This window comes from Sorex araneus, chromosome 11 (genome assembly GCF_027595985.1).
Source record: "Sorex araneus isolate mSorAra2 chromosome 11, mSorAra2.pri, whole genome shotgun sequence".
NCBI classification, from domain to species: Eukaryota; Metazoa; Chordata; class Mammalia; order Eulipotyphla; family Soricidae; genus Sorex; species Sorex araneus.
In genome coordinates this window covers 28,849,998-28,862,651 of record NC_073312.1, presented here as the reverse complement: position 1 = coordinate 28,862,651, position 12,654 = coordinate 28,849,998, and the positions used below count along the sequence as shown (strand labels likewise).

Genomic DNA, 12,654 nt, shown 5'->3' with positions numbered 1-12,654 from the left:
GGGAATTAAAAACAAACAAGCAAACAAGCAAACAAACAAAAACAGGGATGGGGCTGGAGGGGCTGGGTGGGCGGGGTAGACTAGTTCGAGAAGGTTCCAATGGCACCTTGAAGGTTCCAGAAGCATCTCGAAGGTTCCAGCTGCAGGGGCAGCCCCTGTCCCACACCAACTGCAGCGCGGCCAGTCCTGCCCACCCTGCGGGGGTGCAGCTCGGCGTGCCCACTCCGGATGGCCCCCTTCAGTGTCACAGGAGGAAGCTTGGGGGAAAGAAGCCAAATCGTCAAGCAACCCAAGAAGATTTCAGTCACATCTTGCAGCGGACTTGATGATGGCGACCTCGGGCTCTGTGAGGAAGCTGTCCTGAGGGAGCGACGCCTCAGGCAGGAAGCCACGAGCAAAGTGGAGGTGGAGACGCACGAGAGGGCCGGGAGGAGGATGTGACCCCCACGGTGGACCCCGTGGGCCTACAGGAGGACTTGCTGGTTTGGGAAGCTCTGTCTGCCACCCAGGAGCAAGCGGTTCAGCCGGTCATCACGGGGAGAGACATCGTCTCCCAGGCTCAGCCACTGTCCACGTCTCTGTCCTTCAGGGCCTGGACGCTCGGGTCTGGGAGACCCAGGCTTTGATCCTGGCCCCGGCAAGAGAGTTGGCTGTGGCGGATCCAGAAGGGCCTGCTCACTCTGGGCAACTACATGAATGTCCAGTGCCACACCTGCCTCAAGAGCACCAATGTGGGCAAGGACATCCGGAAGCTGGACGACGGGCAGCACGTGGTGGCTGGCACGCCAGGACGGGTCTTCAATATGATTCGTCACTGCATCCTGAGGATGTATGCTATCAAGATGCTGGTTTTGGATGAAGCTGATGAAATGTTGAAGTAAGGCTTCAAAGAGCGGATCTGCGACGTGTACTGGTACCTGCCCCTGGCAATGCAGGTGGTGCTCATCAGTGCCACACTACTGCCCGCATGAGATCCTGGAGATGACCAACAAGTTCATGACCGACAAGTTCATGACCGACCCATCCGCTTCCTGGTGAAGCGTGATGAGCTGACCCTGGAGGGCATCAGGCAGTTCTTCATGGTGGTGGAGAGAGAGGAGTGGGAGTTCGACACGCTGAAGTACGACACACTCACCATCACACAGGCCGTCATCTTCTGCAACACCAGACTGATGGTGTTGGCTGACAGAGCAGGTGCAAGAAGCCAACTTCATGGTGCCATCCATGCATGGAGACATGCCACAGAAGGAGAGGGAGTCCGTCAGGAAGGAGTTCTGCTTGGGTGCCAGCCGAGTGCGCATCACTAGAGACTGTGGGCCTGGACCTCCCTCCTCCTCATCAACAACCAGGAGCTGTACATCCACAGAATCAGGAGGCCCAGCCACTATGGCCACAAGGGCATGACTTTGTGAAGAACGAGGACATCCGAATCCTCAGGGACATCAAGAGCACTACTCCACCCAGATGGACGAGATGCCCATGAACTTGCTGATCTCGTCCCAGGAGCCACCGGTCTGTGGGCTTCAGAGGCCAGTTGCTGTCTGTGCCCTTTGGAACTATGGAGGATTCTATGGATCCAGTTTCGAGGAATCCCAGCAGGTCCCTGGATGGAGGGCTCCGTTTTTTTACCCACATGTACTGGGGACCAGAATGCAGAATCCAGGAGGCCTGCCCCGGGGAGGACCTCCTAGAAGAATTTCCCCTGAAGGAAGTGTTTTACATCTGTTTGTATTTATGTTTATATCCTGCCCCCGTGCTTGGCTGTCTTTACTGGGGCCCCTAAGAGGGGTGCGGGTTGAGTTTCCCTCCCCACCATGAGTAGAGCGCCAGCAGCCAAAGACCTCCAGAACCCAGCCACAGCCATGCTTAAGGCCACTCTCCACAAGCTTGGACGAGCCTCACACATGAAGGAAATGACAGAGGGACTCAGGTGTGCGGGACTTGGGGCTGAGATCTCCAAGCCTGCTCGGATCGGGACTGGGCCTCCTCCACTCACATCCCCCATTTTCCAGTAGCTAGGCAGTCACACCCACAAACTGCCCTGGCGCCGTGTAATCCTATCAACGGCCAAGACCTAGCGACTAAAACAAAGTTCCCGGAAGCATGCACAACCTCTTATTTTCTAGTTCTCCCTCTCGGAGAAACTGGCAAGCTATTGAGAGTATCCTGCTCGCACAGCAGAGCCTGGCAAGCTCCCTGTGGCGTATTCAATATGCCAAAACAGTAACAATGATGGGTCTCATACCTCTGATCCTGAAAGAGCCTCCAATGCGGCACCGTTGGGAAGGATGAGTAAAGAGAGGCTGCTAAAATCTCAGGGCTAGGACGAATGGAGATGTTACTGGTGCCTGCTCGAGCAAATCGATGAACAATGGGATGACAGTGATACAGTGATAGTGATATTTATGTTCAACTAAACGCATGTCTATATTTATGTTTGAACAACACCCTCAGATGTGTAAAATTCTAATCCTACTAAAGAATATACAGCAAGCTGAGGACAGTCAGGTCTCTCAATCCACAAGGCTGTTGGCCCCCTAATTCCGTGATTTTTCTCTCTTGAAAAACAAAACAAACAAACAAATCCTCTTCTGCTGACCTCTTTCTGTATTTTTTTTTTTCAATGAATGTGCCTTAAGCCCCACCCTCTGGGAGCCATGAAGTCGCCATCCCAGCGAGCTGAGAGGTGGAACTGATTAATGCCAGCAGCATGCTGTTTACCAGCAGAAGGGATTTATGTGAGCTCCCTAAATTTTAAATGGAGTCTATGCTGCCCAGGAAACTGTCTGGCTTAGAAAATTGCCTATGATAAATGTATGCAATAAATCTCTTGTTTTGAACCTAAAGGAAGGTATTCCAGTTTTAGGAGAGAAAATGAGTTCCCCCTCATCCTCTCCAGAGACGTGTTGCGTAAATAATTAAAAACAACGGTTTGAATGGGTGCTCAATTATCAGCCCCCCCAGAATGCCGTCACAGCTCTTATTCTTCCAATTAATCATTAAAAAAAAAAATCCATTTGCTGGTGTCTCCCCATTGAGGCCAGCCCTAGAATCCAAGGGTCTTACTCAGCTATGCTTGGAAGGGCTAAGGAGACGCTGTGAAGGGGACTCGCGCACCCATGGGCCCAGTAGTCCTGGATGGATTTGCTTGTCTTGTCTGCGGGGGTGCGGGTACATGGGACCTTGCAGCCTGCTGTGCTTGGACCTCCATTGCCCCTTCCAGTTCATGCTTGCTCAGTGCTCCAGAGGCTGAATTCAAAGAGAAAAATCAACTTTAGCTCCAAGCTATGGCTCTTTCTTGAGCCTCCAGGGCCCATGGTTGGGACCAGAACGAGGGTCTGCCTTTCCATAATCCTTCCCTTTGGATGCTGGGACGTGATCGCCTGTGGGTCCCAGTACTAATCCCCTTCACTGGAGGTCTTACTGAAGTAAAACAGGTAGGTTAGGGAAGGCCCCTTGCCCCCCACATATAGCAATAAAATTTCTGGGAAATAATAAAACCACGAGTTCAAAGACTGACCCATCTTATGGATACAGAAAACAAGACCTGATAAAATCTTCTGCAACCGCAGACCCTGAGGAGACTGGACCCCTCTCTACAGAAAGGTCCTGAAGGAAATTCTTCAAGAACCCTCAATTCCTTCCTTTAATCTGATTGACCATCTGAGCCTCAGCCCGCTGGAACCACCCTCCAGCGAAGATCCAGCAGGAACAAAGGTCAAGAAGAGGAGTTTTCAAAGAGGACCATTAGCCACTCCCAGCTCTTCTCCTTTGGCAACCCCCCCAGCAACAGACTCTTACTTAGCTAGAAAGCCGTATGTGGGGGCGGATTAGAGAAATTTTATAAGAGCCACCTTGAACAAAGGAAGGGTGCACAGATGCTGCCCAAACCCATGTGCTGCGTGTGCCCTTGTGGTTGAGCATATGTGTTGCCCACATCTCCCTTCTTTAGATGTGTACTTTCATGCTTTCATATCGAATTCTGGGATGTGTGTAGGGGCTCTCTCTGCCTTTGGAGAAGCCCGTGTTCTCTCTTGAGCACGATACTCTGTCTCACTTTCTCTTCCTCCTTCCCAATCCTAAACCCCTGGGCACTGGGGAAGCGTCGGTGAAGGATGAGCTCTGGGGTTGTGCAGCTCTGCAGAGACTGTTCAGTCCCTATTCTGGGGTACAGCACAGCACCCAGAGGTGGGGACAGGGGGCTCTTCTGTGCCTGTGTCCAGGAGCTGGGGACACCTCCTGAAGGCACATGGGGTCAGGGCGCTGGGCATGGAGGCATGGCTTGCCCAGGGCTGAACCCCAGAAGCCCCGTGTGCTGCTGTGGCTGGAGCTGAGATGCCCTGGGCATGGGGGGCACTCACAGTAGTCCCTTTTTTGCAGTCGATTCTGGGAGAGGCCTCTCAGGGAGGAAGAAAGGCGTCTGCAGGATGGCAGAGGCTGAATCTGAGGGACTTCACAAGCTGTGCAAAGGATTCGGACTGTACATTTGTAGCTTTGCTTTAGGGGCCCCAGCAGTAAGCAAATTGATGGGCGTGTCATTCACAGTCTTCATGGCGAGTGGTGCCCTCTACTGGTGGATTCTGTCACTTCCCTTCTGTGGGGGTTCAAGGTCTCCCCCAGGGAGGCCTCCTAAGCTGGTGGGACCGTGATGATGCTTGTTCTCATCTCTACTTCCCCAGAGATAGCATTGAATAACTTCTCTCCTGCATCCCACACTTCCTGATCTGGACCAGAATTCATTAGCACCCGCTCACCTCTCTGACCCCTTCGAGGGCGTTCTGTGTCAGCATGGTTTTTTACCACGCTCTGCCTCCACTCCCGGGGCTCTGAAACCTTGCCAGGGTGCTCAGATTTAGTTTTGGGGAGCCTGCACGCACCATCCTGGTAATTGCGCAGGCCCCAAAAATTAAGAGCTGTTGAATTTGAATCTCTTTCGTTGAATCTTTTTAATTAAAAACACTGTAAGTTATAAGTCATTATTTTTAAAATTTAATGTAGAAGTACTATGACTGATTGAATTGGGCATGAACTCCACATTGACTTAAAATTTTTTTTAACTGTATATTCGTAAGATAGAGCGTTACAAAGCTGTTTATAATTGGGTTTCAGTCATACAGTGATCCAGCACCTATCCTTCCACCAGTGTACATTTCCTACCACCAATGTCCCCTGTTTCCCTACCAACATCCCCCAACACCCCATCCCTCCACCCCCACACCCACAACTTCTCTCTACAGGAGACACTCTCCTTCTTGCTATCTCTCTCGTTTTTCTTTTGTGCATTATGGTTTTCAGTACAGGTGCTAAGAGGTCACGATGTTTGTTCAGGTCATTGCATTTTATCAGGATAGTAAGCTGGAGTAGCTTTTCAATTGGGTGGCCACTCTGGGGTGTGGATGTGACTGCCGAGGCTTCCGGAAGTGCAGGGAGTTGGGGGGCGGTAACCCAGCCCAAACCCAAGAAAACCTGGAGATTTCAGTCACAAAACCCGCTCTGAATTTTCAGCAGATCATATTTTGGTGAGGTCTATCCTGAGACGGTGGAGTCAGGCCAGGGGTATGATGGTGATTTTGGATTGTGGAAGCAAGCAGCCGCCAGAATCTCTTGCTTGGGTGTGCCACTAGGCTAACCTGCCTCCCCTCCGATTTACCCCAGTCTGTTTAGCCATGTGCAGGTCAGAGATTAACTGCAGTTTTTTTTTTAATCTCTTTTTAGGTTTATATATGAGTCTCTGAAATAAGGCCAATACATGAGCTTATATAGCTGAGCAGGAGGTGGTTTGTGGGTGTGGCTTCTACATACCTAACTTTTTTTTTTTTTTTTTTTGCTTTTTGGGTCACACCCGGTGATGCACAGGGGTTACTCCTGGCTCATGCACTCAGGAATCACTCCTGGCGGTGCTCAGTGGACCATATGGGATGCTGGGAATCAAACCCAGGTCGACCACGTGCAAGGCAAATGCCCTACCCACTGTGCTATAGCTCCAGCCCCTACATACCTAACTTTTGGCTGTTTATTTTCTTGGTAAACTTGGTCCCAAGTTGTTGGGGTCTGGCCAAAGGCACAGTGGCAATTTTGGGGTATCAGAAAGCCTGAAGGCATCATAAGGCTGCTGATGCACTTGCCCTGCAGATACAGGTTGACCTATTGGCTGCACCATACCCCCAAGCTTTAAGTTATTTAATGAATTCTTGGCATGTTTTGTTTTATGTAGAAATAAAATTGTGTAAAGCTGATACAACTTAAAGATTTTTTTTTTCTTTTTGGGTCACACCTGGCAATGCGCAGGGGTTACTCCTGGCTTTGCACTCAGGAATTACTCCTGGCGGTGCTCAGGGGACCACATGGGATGCTGGGAATCGAACCCGGGTTGGCCGTGTGCAAGGCAAACGCCCTATCCACTGTGCTGTCTCTCCAGCCCCAAAGCTGATTCAACTTAAAAAAGATCTCTAACATATTTATTTTTGGTTTTGGAGCCACACCCAGTGGCGCTCAAGGCTTACTCCTGACTGTGCTTAGAGATCACTTCTGGTGAACTCAAGGAACATGAGTGCCAGGGACTGAACCCAGTTTGGCCACGTGCAAGAAAGATATCCTGCCTGCTGTATTATTGCTTTGACCCAAGATCTCTATTTTAGGTATGGGTAAAGATAGAATTTTTTGCAATAAAATTTTTTAAATAATTGAGTTACAATTTTCAGTTGAGGAGTCTATTGACTTTTTAGTGTCGACTTTACCGTGAGGTTCTAATGTAAAAATTTACTGTTTCGGTGACCGTATATAAAAATGTACAAATAATTTTACATGTGCAAGTGTTAAATTCTTCATGAAGTCTTCTCTGGGTCCACTCAGCTGGGCTGGCTCCAGTGCTAGGGCCTGAGGATATAGTGCTGCAGGTGCTCTGGAGTCTCCAAAAGTACACGTAGTGTGCTTGTGAGGCCCTAAGGTTTGGGGATTCAGTACGCTTCATAGTATCTCCTTGGATCATCAGTAAGCTCTTTTTTGTTGTTTTTTTAAAGAAATGTGGTGGAGCTTGAGGATGTGAAATGAAGTCTTTTTTTTTTCTTTTTGGGTCACACGCAGCGATGCACAGGGGTTACTCCTGGTTCTGCACTCAGGAATTACCCTGGGCAGTGCTCAGGGGACCATATGGGATCCTGGGAATCGAACACGAGTCAGCCGCGTGCAAGGCAAACGCCCTACCTGAATTTTGAGAAGATTTTGTGTTTGTGTCTGGGGAGCAGGAAGGAAGGCAGGCATGCCTGGTGGTGCTCAGGAGCTCCTTAGGGGCTCCTCTTGCCTCTGTAGTCAGGTAGCTCCTGGCAGTGCCCAGGGTACCATACCATGTCAGGGATACCTGTGCCTCCTGCATGAAAAGCAGTATTATTAATAATATTTAATATTACTCTGGCGTAATTTATTATTGGACTGGAACGATAGCAGAGTGGGTAGGGCGTTTGCCTTGCACATGGCTGACCCAGGTTCAATTCCTTCGTCCCTCTCGGAGAGCCCGGAAAGCTACTGAGAGTATCCTACCCGCATGGCAGAGCCTGGCAAGCAACCTGTGGTATATATGATATGCCAAAAATAGTAACAAGTCTCACAATGGAGACGTTACTGGTGCCCGCTTGAGCAAATTGATGAACAACGGGAGGACAGTGCTACAGTGACAGAATTTGAATCTCAAGGAGGGGGCAGAATTAGCTCTCTGAAATACTTCCCTACCCCAGGAATTCCGGGGCATGTAAAAATTTGGGGATTACTATAGGAGAAAGAAGTCCTAACATTTTGGTGTGTTGTTTTCCTGGGCCAAAATTTGTGCAGTGAGCTCCTGAAAATGCGGGGAGCCTGGCTCTAGTGGTATCTCCAGTAGGCTATCCTTGGAGGAGGGAGAATCCTCCCTGCAAGCTGCCTTTCTTCCTGGGATTTCCATTCCACAGCCTGTTCTGCCTCAGGAGTCATGGCAAGTAAGCCTAAGGTTTCTCCCGAATGAGAATACCTCTAACATTTGTGAAGCTGCTGTCATATCAAGATACCTGACAAAATCTGGGGCCTATCTTTATTTCAGTTGTTCTTTACACCTTGTTCTCCTAGTCTCTTAGCTTTAAATTTTGATGGGGGTGGGTGTGGGGTGGATGAGATAGCACAGCAGGTAGGGTGCTTGCTTTGCACACAGTTATCCCAGGTTCGGCCCCCTGCACCCAACACGGTCCCCTGAACCCAGTCAGGAGTAATTTCTGAGCGCCGCTCCAGGAGTAACTCGAATATTGCCAATGTGTGTTCCAAGAACAACAAAAAAAATTGGGGTGGCCAAACACAGCAGAAAAAAATACATGCACCCTTTTTTTTTAATTTTAAAAATTTTATTGAATCACAGTGAGATAGTTACAAGCTTTTATGTTTGGGTTACAATCTCACAATGATCAAACACCCATCCCTCCACCAGTGCACATTCCCCACCACCAATATCCTGGGTATACTCCCCCCCTTTCCCACCCTCCCCCTGCCTCTAAGGCAGACAATATTCCCCATACTCTCTCTCTACTTTTGGGCATTATAGCTTGCAACACAGACACTGAGAGGTCATCATGTTTGGTCCGTTATCTACTTTTGGCATGCATCTCCCATCCCAACTGGTTCCTCTAGCCATCATTTTCTTAGTGATCCCTTCTCTATTCCATCTGCCTTCTCCCCTCCGCTCATGAAGCAGTCTTCCAGCTATGGGGCAGTCCCCCTGGCCCTTGTATCTACGGTCCTTGGGTGTCAGCCTCATGTGATACTACCCTACACACCACAAATGAGTTCAGTCCCTCTATGTCTGTCCCTCTCTTTCTGACTCATTTCACTTAGCATGAAACTCTCCGTGTTTATCCATTTATAAGCAAATTTCATGACTTCATCTCTCCTAACAGCTGCATAGTATTCCATTATGTAGATGTACCAAAGTTTCTTTAACCACTCATCTGTTTTAGGGCACTCGGGTTGTTTCCATATTTTGGCTATTGTGAACAGTGCTGCAATGAATATATAGGTACAGATATCATTTCTACTGTGCTCTTTTGCATCCTCAGGATATATTCTCAGAAGTGGTATTGCGGGGTCATATGGAAGCTCAATTTCTAGTTTTTGAAGGACTGTCTATATTGTTTTCCAGAAAGGGTGGACCAGTCGGCATTCCCACCAACAGTGAAGGAGCGTCCCTTTTCCCGCACATCCATGCCAGCACTGGTTGCTTTTAATACATGTACCCTTAGGTTCTTTGCAGCACTCTCCATAATAGCCCAATTCTGGAAACAACCCTAGTGCCCAAGAACAAATGAGTGGATAAAAAAACTGTATACACGTACACAATGGACTATTACTTAGCCATAAGAAAAGATGAAATCATGCAATTTGCTGCTCTGTGGAGGGAACCAGAATACAATGCTGAGTGAAGTTAGTGAGAGGGAGAGGGACCGACACGGAATGATCTCGCTCATATACGGAATATAAAGAAACATAGCAATGGAATAGCAGATGCCCAGAGGCAACAGAAACAAAAACCATGAGAACCAGTCTATGTAGGAAGTCTGCTGCATGGGGGAGTTGGACAGGGAAGTTGGACAGTGCAGGGGGGGGGCGGGGGGGAGAGGGGGAAGTGTTCACATAGGAGAGGAGAAGGAACTGGAAGGCAGTAAAATGTTTTGCAGGAAGCCCTATTGGCAATGGTGTTGCAAATCACAATGTCAGAAGGTATAACAAAGGGGCTCCCTCTCGTAGAGGGAAAGGGGACTCGTTGGTGGAGGAAAGTGGACACTGGTGAAGGAATTGGAGATAAAACATTGTATTCCTTATAAAATAACATAGGGGCTGGAGCGATAGCAAGCAGGTAGGGCATTTACCTTGCACGTGGCCAACCCAGGTTCAATTCCCAGCATTCCATATGGTCCCATGAGCACTGCCAGGAATAGTTTCTGAGTGCAGAGCCAGGAGTAACCGCTGTGCATTGCCAGGTATAATCCAAAATGCAATAAAATAAAATAAAATAATTAAAATAACATAATATGGGACTGACACCCAAGGACAATAGATGCAAGGGCCAAGAATATTGCTCCATAGTTGGAAGCCTGTCTCATGAGCTGCAGGAGAAGGCAACTGGAATAGAGAAGGGATCACTAAGACAATGATGGTTGGAGGAATCATTCAGGATGGGAGATGTGTGCTGAAAGTAAAGGACCAAACATGATAACCTCTCAGTGTCTGTATTGCAAACCATATTGCCCAAAAGTAGAGAGAGAGAGTATGGGGGAAATTATCTGCTATGGAGACAGGGGGAGGGTTGGAAAAAGGGGGGTACACTGGCGACATTGGTGGTGGAGTATGTGTACTGGTGGAGGAATAGGTGTTTGATCATTGTATGGTTGAAACTCAAACATGAAAGCTTGTAACTGTAGCTCATGGTGATTCAATAAAAACAAAACAAAACAAAACAACAAAAAAAATGTACTCCTGAAACCCAATCATGAATAACTTTTTTTTTTTTTTTGGTTTTTGGGTCACACCCAGCGATGCACGGGGGTCACTCCTGGCTTTGCACTCAGGAATTACCCCTGGCGGTACTCTAGGGACCATATGGGATGCTGGGGATCGAACCCAGGTCGGCCGCGTGCAAGGCAAGCGCCCTACCTGCTGTGCTATCACTCCAGCCCCCCCTCCATGAATAACTTTTTACCTCACAGTGAAATAATTTAAAAATATTTTTTAGAAGTGCATTTATTTATTTAAAAAACTAGATACTGGAGCAATAGTACAGCAGAAAGGGCACTTGTCTTGCCTGTAACTGACCTGGGTTTGATTCCCAGTATCCTGATGGTCCCCCAAAACCTGCCAGAAGTGATCCCTGAGTGCAGAGCCAGGAGTCAGCCCTGAGCACTGCCGTGTATGGCGCCCCCCAAACAGAGACCAACCAACCAACCAACCAACCAACCCAAAACCTTGTCCTGCTGTTGCCCTGGCTGGGGATGGCGCACTTAGCTGTGACTGTGTCCTACTTGCTGGTGACCGCAGGGAGACAGCCCAGAGAGTCCCTGTAATGGGTTCACAGAGATCTAAACCCCGCCTGGGGGACTCGGGGAGAGGGAAGTAGGCTTTAGCCTTCCGCACCCTCCCGGTGGCGGCCGGAACCCGAGTCGGCTCCACAGGGCCCAGACAGGCGTCCGCACGGGAAGAGAACACAGCCTGTGATGCTTCCACGGCGGGGCTGTGCTGTGACCACACAGGGGCCGCGTGTCCCGGGGAAGGTCAGGCACACTGAAGTGCAACGCACATCCGGGGCTGCGGGCTCACGCTCCACTCTGTCATCCGCCTCACCCCTACAGTCTGCTCGCCTGTCTTCTGGACTCTCCTAGGAGGTGCACCATATGGACACCGTAACCGAAGTCCAAGGCAGCAGTGCAGGACACAGCAGTTTATAAGGAGGCCTAGGAGACAAAGACACTGAATAACCACTTGTCTGGTGAGGGGGAACCCAGCTCTTGGGCCACAGGATGACAGAGAGGCCACAATGCGGTATATAGCCTTCCCTATGGAGCACAGGGCCTGGGTGGGGTTGAGCTGAGCTGGGGGATGGGGTCTGAGTGACCGGGAGGGAAAGAAGGGTAACTGTGGGAGCCCCGAATGGGTCAAGTTTCCCATGGACATACAATGGTTTCCCCCACTCCCCTTGAGGGTGGCAGAGGATAAAGTAGTCACAGTCAGAGCAGCACCCTGATTCTCAAGAGAGCACTGCTTAAGCATGCCACCTCTGCTTCGTTCCCCGTCAGCACTGCTGGGAAGCTCCGGAAGTTGGGAGTGGATCTGTCCATTGATTTTTTTTTTTTTCGAATCAATCCCGAAATCTCAGTCTGATGAAGTATTTACCTCTCAAACCTTGATACTAAGTAGAACAAAGAGACAAAGGAACATGAAAGGATTAAAACAGAATTAGGAGGTTAGAGAGGGAAGTGGGCAGGCAGGTAGCCTGCTCAGGTTTGATCCCTGGCACCCCAGATAGTCCCCCTGAGCGCATGGAGGAGTGATTTCTGAGCATGGAGCCACAGTAAACCCTGAGAATAGCTGCGTGGGGCCCTAAAACAAAAACAAAAGCAAAAAAGGGGAATTAAGTTAAAAAAAAAAACCCCATTGGGAGTTCTGGGAACTGGCAGTGGAGATTTATCCCTACCTATTAGTCAGTGCCACTTAGATGGCAAAATTTTCTTTCTTTTTTTTTTTAACCTCTAATACAATACATTATTTACTGGAGTACATGGAGTGCCTCAGTTTCCCTATTTCCCCCCCAAATTTTATCTTGCGAAAGCACCGAGATTTACAAAGTCATAGTTGGGATTTAGACATACAGTGTTTCATCACCGATCCCACCACCAGTTTCATCTTCCCTTCACCAGTGTTCCCAGGTTCCCTCTTGTACCCCACCCCCCACCTACCATCTCAGCAGGCACCTTTCTAAGTTTATTTAAGTTTGGGCCTTATGATTTCAGTGTTGCTGACTCTGTGGTTTGGATATTTAGCTCTGTCACTCCATAACACCACTGATGTGCCTGGCCCCTTGCCCCCTGCAGCTTTTCATCTGTCTCTTCTCCCCTCTTCCTCTACTCATTGTTATTCCTTCTCCCCGCT

At 49.1% G+C, this 12,654-nt stretch overlaps 1 pseudogene; it reads left to right on the top strand.

Annotated features, from left to right (window-relative positions):
• The first annotated feature begins 328 nt into the window (after positions 1–328).
• Positions 329–3,809, top strand: LOC101541280 (eukaryotic initiation factor 4A-III-like; annotated as a pseudogene).
• Positions 3,810–12,654: the final 8,845 nt, after the last annotated feature.